The following is a 10,000-nucleotide window of genomic DNA, read 5'->3' on the forward strand; positions in this document are numbered from 1 at the left end:
ATTGTTCACTTCCAATACAGTTTTGTAAGCTGATAAAAGTATGTTAATATGCAACGTGAATGACCGTTTTAGTATGAAACTCATTAGGGCACCAGCAAACTTATTAAGAAAATCATACATTCAAGAATCCTGTGATAAAGAATTATCATTTAATAAATGTTTCCTTTGCTGAAAAGTATTTTTCCGGATAGAAAATTTTTCGTAATCTAAAACTCAGTTTTCGAGATATTTCATGATGATTAACCCTCTACTGCCCAAGCGGACGAATTAGTCCGCTAATTAAAACACAAGTGTAATGCTGTTATTATAGGTTGGTAACTTTGTCTGCCTTCATTGACTAATTCGTCCTGTTACTAGTTCTTCCTCCTCACTGACTCCTCCCATTATTACCAACATCAGCACCAGTAATAAACAATCTTTCGGAGGGTGAGGATGTTATGATTTTATCCTCCATACTCCATAATTTTTTGCTCAAAATGGATGAAATACAAAGTAAGTAGAGGTACTTCAAATTTATTTCTTGATAAAGGGGTAAATTTCCTCACATATGAGAGCAATGTAACAAGTAAATACTATTTGCTTTGTGTTTTATTATTGTTTTTAATTAATGGACGTTTTAGTACAGTTGGGAACATGGAGTGTTGATAATTATAGGTCTAATTAGTCCAACTGGGCATAACAGAGAAAGACCTTGTTTTCTTTCAATATATTATTTCATATTCTCAAATATAGAGAGAGTTATGTACACATATTATAATTTTAAGGTGCGTCCACACGGTCGAACAGTGTCCGTCGGACAAACACTGTTACCATATCTAAATTGAAAGAGAATAAGCGTGGAAATGAGGGAAGTTGATATGGTAACAAACAGTGGTACCAGATGAAGATGACTACCAGGATTTCTACTCCTTTTACCAGACAAAGACCGGAAGAAATGTCCGAAGCTGATGTAAGCTGGCATCTCTGTTATCTATGTCAGTGTTATAATCTATACTCGAGAATTAAGTAATAGTTATCAACTTCAACTACGAAGCATCATAACCATAGTATACCATAAATAAAAGCACAATCCAATAAATCAAATTATGCAGGATGATTATTCCTGATCGTTTGAGAACGATGCAATAGCACACTGAGGGACTAATTGCAAAGACGGAATGAAAAGATGAGCCATTCATCCATTTTCAAGGAATCTCAAATTGATGAATAAAACTTTAAGAACTATATACTGATGGGCCTAAACGCTTTATACATTTTATCGGAGAACTAAACACCTTTTATAACTAAGCAGGACACACGTCTGGAGGTTTAAAGAATCACATATGCCTAACTTAAATAACCTATCAGTGAACTGAGGATGCTATTGTCATTAACGTGCAACGTATAGCCTATATTATTTCAAGAAATAACAGTATGAGACTAGTCATACTTCGGATTATGTGTTAACTAAATCCAAATTGTTTCAGTGATAAAGATATGTTCAAATATTGTTTCCCCTGTTCTCGTTGAGAGAGAGAGAGAGAGAGAGAGAGAGAGAGAGAGAGAGAGAGAGAGAGAGAGAGAGAGAGAGAGAGAGAGAGAGAGTTATGCATTTTCCTCACGATCAAACACTTCGAGGAAATGAAACTAAGGTGTTCATAATTGAAACAGATTCTGTTATGCTATACTCGTATATCGAAACGCCATAATTTGTTTGTGCAAATGTCTACTGGACCAACCTCCGGCTTTTTTTTATTTCTCCAATTTGCGTAGCGTTTCTTATAATGACCTATTTTAGATTCCATATTTTTTTCGACTTCTAAATCAGTTACAGACTTTCCATCTCTCGGAAGTTCTGACGTTATTTAATTATTGCTGCTACACGTTTATTTCTGTCTTTGTAAACATTTCTTTGATGTTTTATAAGCATGAGTTCTGCCAGTACTGTTTGATTAGCAACTGACCCTCTCTTCTATCTCAAAGTCAGCTTTCCTCCGCAACTGGATTACAACGAGTCATGTTACAGGGAACGTGATACCTAATTTTCTAAAAAAGTTAGAGTTAATCCGGTATACAAGTTGAACTCCGTCCACAGTGCCACTCCGTCTCCGGAGTGTCTGAAGCTCGAACTCTACGAACACAGGCACTGTCCAACACACCACTCGGTGCTCGTTATTGACGTCATTAATGCTTCCTTCATAATGTTACTCGGTAAAAATTGTGTTCAACGGACACTGTTAGACCGTGTGGACGAACCTTTACTCAACTACATTCGCGGGTTACTCGCAAGTTTGCCCGTGGTTTCCCCATCTTTAATCACCTGCATTTGTGCCCGCCGATCACTCTCACACCTTGTGTCTTGAAACGGGGTATGGTAACAGTGTTTGCCCGTCGGACACTGCCCGGTAGTGTGGACAGGGCCTTACATCATTGCCAAAATCTTACCATCACTATCACCACTGCTAAAGCAATATCTAACACCACCACCTCACCTACCACTACATATCAACCATCATCACTATTATCACTTTTTATGACTATCTACATTATCTACATTACCTCTTTGTCCAAAATCTATTTTCTATGGAAGAAGGCTGCACAAACTAGCTACCAGAAATTTGGAATGCATTCAGGAAATTGAGCTAGGTGAAGTACTAAGTGAGAGGAACCTGATGATAATGATGAACTACCCATAACATTGGAAGACTTTCATCAAGATATAGAGACTGGTAGGATTGTTCTAAAGAGTATTTTTTTGTCATCTTTGAAATGCTTTGTTATTGAAAAAAAATAATCGGTACCTGAAATTGTTGGTAACTCGTTAAGCCTAATGTAGAATAAAGGGTCTGTTGACTATACTGGGGAAGAGGGAACAGTTTCCAATTCATTTTCAATTAATTCTTAATTTATTTTTATATGAAGAGGGTGAAGCTCCAGTACTTGAAAATAGATCCACATTTGATGCAGGAATTGAGGATACTCCTCATTCCTTTGATGAAAATGAGACTGTTGTACTGGAAATAAGTGCCGCTTCAGAAACACCAGGAACATTATCATCAGGAGCCTCTACCAAACAAGTAAGAAGTAAATCAAAACTTTCTTCTATTTCATAGAAGTCAGCTGATTCTGAGATAGCTTCATCACATGATTATCTTGGCCAAGATCCGATATTCAATGATGACCTACGGCAGCCATTTCAGTATGTGTGTGACTTCCTTGATGATGACATTATGGACACTATTGTAGCACAGTCAAATCTCTATGCAATTCAAAAAAATCCAAACAAACCTCTAAATGTTGACTGTAATGAACTACTGTAGAACAATGGTTGGGTTTGAGTATCTATTTTTCAATAAGTAAACTTCCTAATATCAGAATGCATTGGTCAACCCAGCTGGGTCCTCTAAGAGAAATTGCTGCAGATGTTATGAGTCGTAACAGATGGGAGGAAGTAAAATCCAAATTTCACATGGTTGATAATTCGATCCTCGATTCGAATCCCAGAGGAAACAGGGACAAATTATTCAACGTCTGTCCCCTTGTTGATAAACTGAGAAGCAAGTTTCAGCAAATCCCAATGACTCAAAATCTTTGCATTGATGAACAGCTTGCTCCTTTTAAGGGAGATAGCAGTTTCAAACAGTATGTACCTAGTAAACCCCATAAATATGGGTATAAGTTTATGGTCTTTGCAGACAGTCAGGGTATGACCTATGATTTTATACCATATACTGGGAAAATTGATCCAGTCGATGATCAAAATGTTCCTGCCAATAGTGTGTTACATTTGGCTCAAGTAATCCCTGCAAACTGCAACAATCTTTTATTCTTTGATAATTGGTTTACCTCTGTGCCACTAATGCAACACCTGTCTACCCGGGGTATTTGGTGTTGTGGAACAGTGCGTGTTCCTCGCTTGCCAGGAATAAAGAATTCAAAGGATGCTGAGAAAGCTTTAATGAAAAAAGGTAGAGGTTCGTATGAAGAGGTAAGAAGTACAGGTGAAGGATGTGAGGTTACCTATGTCAAGTGGTAAGATACTAAAATTGTGATTATTGTGTCAACTTTTGCAAAGGTCAATCCCGTCAGTAAGGTCTCCAGATATGACAGAAAACTCAAGTGTAGGATTGATGCAAACTGTCCAAACATTATTTTGCAGTATAATGTACCAACCGTGTGTCACACGATCGTACACACTTCATTTTGTGTATATATTGCTTGTATCTTCGCTCTCCCCTCGCACTAAAAATAAACCTGAATAAACATGTCTGTTTTTCCTCTTCGGTAACGGTGTTAATTTTAAACATGAAAATTCTTGTTGCCTTGAGCTTTTGTATATAAAGGAGAGTGTTCTATAATAAACTAACTCAGTTGCTTTCAACCTGCCTTTGAGCCAAAACCTCTCTCGGCTCGTCACATTGGTGACCCCGGAGTGACTCGCTCCTCCCGCCTTCACCCCCACACACCCCCCCTCCCCCACCGCCTCTCACCGTTACTATGACGCCGTCAACGCATACCTTCTGCAGCAGTACTCGCCGTCGCCAGCCGCCCGTATAGCAATGCTTTTTCAGCTCTCTCAACAACCTTTGCGGGACCAAAGGGCTTCGCTCACCTCGGGAAAATGACCAGTATTACTCGCCTGCAACCTACCGCAGATGGCTCTCCTCGTGATGTGAACCCACTTCATGACCTTCAAAACCTCCATCAAAGCCTCCACTCGTGACGTAGAGGACACCTATTCAACTTCAACCGAAGCTGACGTGAATGCCGTAGGACACACATGCCTATGAAAATCCATAGGACACACGCCTATTAATGCCGTAGGCCTAGGAATGCCGTAGGACACACTCGCCTACCCAGTGACGAGCCGGAGCACCAACAAAGCCACCCATCATCCACCACTCGCTCGCGCCCCAACCGACGACTTCTACAGCCACTCACTGCCTGTAATCGGCGCAGTTTTTACTACTACCTCTCCAGACTCAGGGCACCTATTTAACATGTCCAGTATGTCATTTTTAGAGGGGGAGCCATATACCAACCGTGTGTCACACGATCGTACACACTTCATTTTGTGTATATATTGCTTGTATCTTCGCTCTCCCCTCGCACTAAAAAGAACCTGAATAAACATGTCTGTTTTTCCTCTTCGGTAACGGTGTTGATTTTAAACATGAAAATTCTTGTTGCCTTGAGCTTTTGTATATAAAGGAGAGTGTTCTATCATAAACTAACTCAGTTGCTTTCTACCTGCCTTTGAGCCACAACCTCTCTCGGCTCGTCACATCGGTGACCCCGGAGTGACTCGCTCCTCCCGCCTTCCCCCCCACACCACCCCCCCTCCCCCACCGCCTCTCACCGTTACTATGACGCCGTCAACGCATACCTTCTGCAGCAGTACTCGCCGTCGCCAGCTGCCCGTATAGCAATGCTTTTTCAGCTCTCTCAACAACCTTTGCGGGACCAAAGGGCTTCGCTCACCTGGGGAAAATGACCAGTATTACTCGCCTGCAACCTACCGCAGATGGCTCTCCTCGTGATGTGAACCCACTTCATGACCTTCAAAACCTCCATCAAAGCCTCCACTCGTGACTTAGAGGACACCTATTCAGCTTCAACCGAAGCGGACGTGAATGCCGTAGGACACACACGCCTATGAAATCCATAGGACACATGCCTACTAATGCTGTAGGCCTATGAATGCCGTAGGCCTAAGAATGCCGTAGGACACACTCGCCTACCCAGTGACGAGCCGGAGCAGCAACAAAGCCACCCATCATCCACCACTCGCTCGCGCCCCAACCAACGACTTTTACAGCCACTCACTGCCTCTAATCGGCGCAGTTTTTACTACTACCTCTCCAGACTCAGGGCACCTATTTAACATGTCCAGTATGTCATTTTTAGAGAGGGAGCCATGTACCAACCGTGTGTCACACGATCGTACACAATTAATTTTGTGTATATATTGCTTGTATCTTCACTCTCCCCTCGCACTAAAAAGAACCTGAATAAACATGTCTGTTTTTCCTCTTCGGTAACGGTGTTAATTTTAAACATGAAAATTCTTGTTGCCTTGAGCTTTTGTATATAAAGGAGAGTGTTCTATAATAAACTAACCCAGTTGCTTTCAACCTGCCTTTGAGCCACAACCTCTCTCGGCTCGTCACATCGGTGACCCCGGAGTGACTCGCTCCTCCCGCCTTCACCCCCACACCACCCCCCTCCCCCACCGCCTCTCACCGTTACTATGACGCCGTCAACGCATACCTTCTGCAGCAGTACTCGCCGTCGCCAGCCGCCCGTATAGCAAGGCTTTTTCAGCTCTCTCAACAACCTTTGTGGGACCAAAGGGCTTCCTCACCTCGGGAAAATGACCAGTATTACTCGCCTGCAACCTACCGCAGATGGCTCTCCTCGTGATGTGAACCCACTTCATGACCTTCAAAACCTCCATCAAAGCCTCCACTCGTGACGTAGAGGACACCTATTCAACTTCAACCGAAGCTGACGTGAATGCCGTAGGACACACACGCCTATTAATGCCGTAGGCCTATGAATGCCGTAGGACATACTCGCCTATGAATGCCGTAGGGCTATGAATGCCGTAGGCCTATGAATGCCGTAGGCCCTTATAAAGATGCCGTAGGACACACTCGCCTACCCAGTGACGAGCCAGAGCACCAACAAAGCCACCCATCATCCACCACTCGCTCGCGCCCCAACCAACGACTTCTACAGCCACTCACTGCCTCTAATCGGCACAGTTTTTACTACTACCTCTTCAGACTCAAGGCACCTATTTAACATGTCCAGTATGTCATTTTTAGAGGGGGAGCCATGTACCAATCGTATGTCACATGATCGTACACACTTCATTTTGTGTATATATTACTTGTATCTTCGCTCTCCCCTCGCACTAAAAAGAACCTGAATAAACATGTCTGTTTTTCCTCTTCGGTAACGGTGTTAATTTTAAACATGAAAATTCTTGTTGCCTTGAGCTTTTGTATATAAAGGAGAGTGTTCTGTCATAAACTAACTCAGTTGTTTTCAACCTGCCTTTGAGCCACAACCTCTCTCGGCTCGTCACATCGGTGACCCTGGAGTGACTCTCTCCTCCCGCCTTCACCCCCACACCACCCCCCTCCCCCACCGCCTCTCACCGTTACTATGACGCCGTCAACGCATACCTTCTGCAGCAGTACTCGCCGTCGCCAGCCTCCCGTATAGCAATGCTTTTTCAGCTCTCTCAACAACCTTTGCGGGACCAAAGGGCTTCGCTCACCTGGGGATAATGACCAGTATTACTCACCTGCAACCTACCAAAGATGGCTCTCCTCGTGATGTGAACCCACTTCATGACCTTCAAAACCTCCATCAAAGCCTCCACTCGTGACATAGAGGACACCTATTCAACTTCAACCGAAGCTGAGGTGAATGCCGTAGGACACACACGCCTATGAAATCCATAGGACACACGCCTATTAATGCCGTAGGACATACTCGCCTATGAATGCCGTAGGCCTAAGAATGCCGTAGGACACACTCGCCTACCCAGTGACGAGCCGGAGCAGCAACAACGCCACCCATCATCCACCACTCGCTTGTGCCCCAACCAACGACTTCTACAGCCACTCACTGCCTCTAATCGGCGCAGTTTTTACTACTACCTCTCCAGACTCAGGGCACCTATTTAACATGTCCAGTATGTCATTTTTAGAGGGGGAGCCATGTACCAACCGTGTGTCACACGATCGTACACACTTCATTTTGTGCATATATTGCTTGTATCTTCGCTCTCCCCTCGCACTAAAAAGAACCTGAATAAACATGTCTGTTTTTCCTCTTCGGTAACGGTGTTAATTTTAAACATGAAAATTCTTGTTGCCTTGAGCTTTTGTATATAAAGGAGAGTGTTCTATAATAAACTAACTCAGTTGCTTTCAACCTGTCTTTGAGCCACAACCTCTCTCGGCTCGTCACATTGGTGACCGCGGAGTGACTCGCTCCTCCCGACTTCACCACCACACACCCCCCCTCTCCCACTGCCTCTAACCGTTACTATGACGCTGTCAACGCATACCTTCTGCAGCAGTACTCGCCGTCGCCAGCCGCCCGTATAGCAACGCTTTTTCAGCTCTCTCAACAACCTTTGCGGGACCAAAGGGCTTCGCTCACCTCGGGAAAATGACCAGTATTACTCGCCTGCAACCTACCGCAGATGGCTCTCCTCGTGATGTGAACCCACTTCATGACCTTCAAAACCTCCATCAAAGCCTCCACTCGTGACGTAGAGGACACCTATTCAACTTCAACCGAAGCTGACGTGAATGCCGTAGGACACACACGCCTATGAAATCTATAGGACACACACGCCTATGAAATCCATAGGACACACACCTATTAATGCCGTAGGCCTATGAATGCCGTAGGACATACTCGCCTATGAATGCCGTAGGCCTATGCATGCCGTAGGCCTAAGAATGCCGTAGGACACACTCGCCTACCCAGTGACGAGCCGGAGCAGCAACAATGCCACCCATCATCCACCACTCGCTCGCGCCCCAACCAACGACTTTTACAGCCACTCACTGCCTGTAATCGGTGCAGTTTTTACTACTACCTCTCCAGACTCAGGGCACCTATTTAACATGTCCAGTATGTCATTTTTAGAGGGGGAGCCATGTACCAACCGTGTGTCACACGATCGTACACACTTCCTTTTGTGTACATATTGCTTGTATCTTCGCTCTCCCCTCGCACTAAAAAGAACCTGAATAAACATGTCTGTTTTTCCTCATCGGTAACGGTGTTAATTTTAAACATGAAAATTCTTGTTGCCTTGAGCTTCTGTATATAAAGGAGAGTGTTCTATAATAAACTAACTCAGTTGCTTTCAACCTGTCTTTGAGCCACAACCTTTTCCCGGCCCGTCACAATAACAAGTCAATGTGGGGAGTTGACTTGGCAGACTGCCTCATTTCCCTATACAGGATAACTATAAGGTCCAAGAAATACTACCATCGTCCTATTTTCCACATGATTGATATGGTGATAGTAAATAGCTGGCTACTATATCGACGAGATGCTGGAAATCTTCATATACCAAAGCCAGATATCCTTCCCCTTGCAGTCTTTAAACTAAAAGTTGCATTTGCTTTCACGAAAAGAGGAAAGTCCTCAGGAAACCTAAAAAGAGGCAGACTATCAAGCTTGGAGGGTAAAAGTAAAAAACGGAAGATATGACGACCTGCACAGGCAATTCCTGATAAACCTATTCGATCTGACCTTGTAAGACATTTCCCAAGTGTTGATGGTATAAGGAGGATTTGCAAGAATCCAGGATGTAAAGGAAAAACAAATATTCTGTGCATGAAATGTAAAGTGAACTTGTGTCTCAATAAGAATAACAACTGTTTCCTAAAATTTCATACACCATAAGTAGGAAATCATTGTTCCATTCAAAGCAGAAGCAAGTAAAAAATTAATCAGCATATATCATTGAAATTATTGTCATAATATTCTTAATTATTCAATTACATTCTGATTTCAAGGAAAATTACATGGTGAAACTTTGAAACACTAAATTACTAATTGATTATTAAGTGTTTTGCCTAAAATATTGATAAGTAACCATCTAGTTTTTGTCATTCATGTACTTAACTCCTGTACAAACTTTCTACAATGAAATATTAAGAAAATTAAAAACAACTAGTTTCATAATAACCTATGTTTTTAGAATTTTACTGCTAAAGCTGTGGAGTGGATCGGCTGTTCTGATGCCCGAGTGGACTAATTAGTCCTCTAATTCTAATTATATAATTATAACGTAAATAATAAAAAAAACTTATATGAGTATATATTGGTGCTATATAAAACTATTGAAAAGGGAGAAATTTTTTTTTCTTTAAGAAAAAAAAAATTGGGCAGTAGAGTTAATTTGTAACATTCGCATTTCTGGAAGATTTCTTGATTCATCTACTCTAGCCACTCATTGCTTAGGTATATTGTCTCAATC

At 42.5% G+C, this 10,000-nt stretch overlaps 1 protein-coding gene and 1 pseudogene across 2 annotated transcripts in view; one reads left to right on the plus strand and one right to left on the minus strand.

Moving 5' to 3' along the window:
* Positions 1 to 4,015, plus strand: part of LOC137644546 (piggyBac transposable element-derived protein 3-like) — a 30,845-nt pseudogene extending 26,830 nt beyond the window's left edge.
* Positions 1 to 10,000, minus strand: part of LOC137644024 (uncharacterized) — a 244,723-nt gene that overhangs the window by 158,484 nt on the left and 76,239 nt on the right. The gene's annotated exons all lie outside the window — the stretch shown is intronic.

The sequence above is a fragment of the Palaemon carinicauda genome, chromosome 7 (genome assembly GCF_036898095.1).
Source record: "Palaemon carinicauda isolate YSFRI2023 chromosome 7, ASM3689809v2, whole genome shotgun sequence".
NCBI lineage: Eukaryota > Metazoa > Arthropoda > Malacostraca > Decapoda > Palaemonidae > Palaemon > Palaemon carinicauda.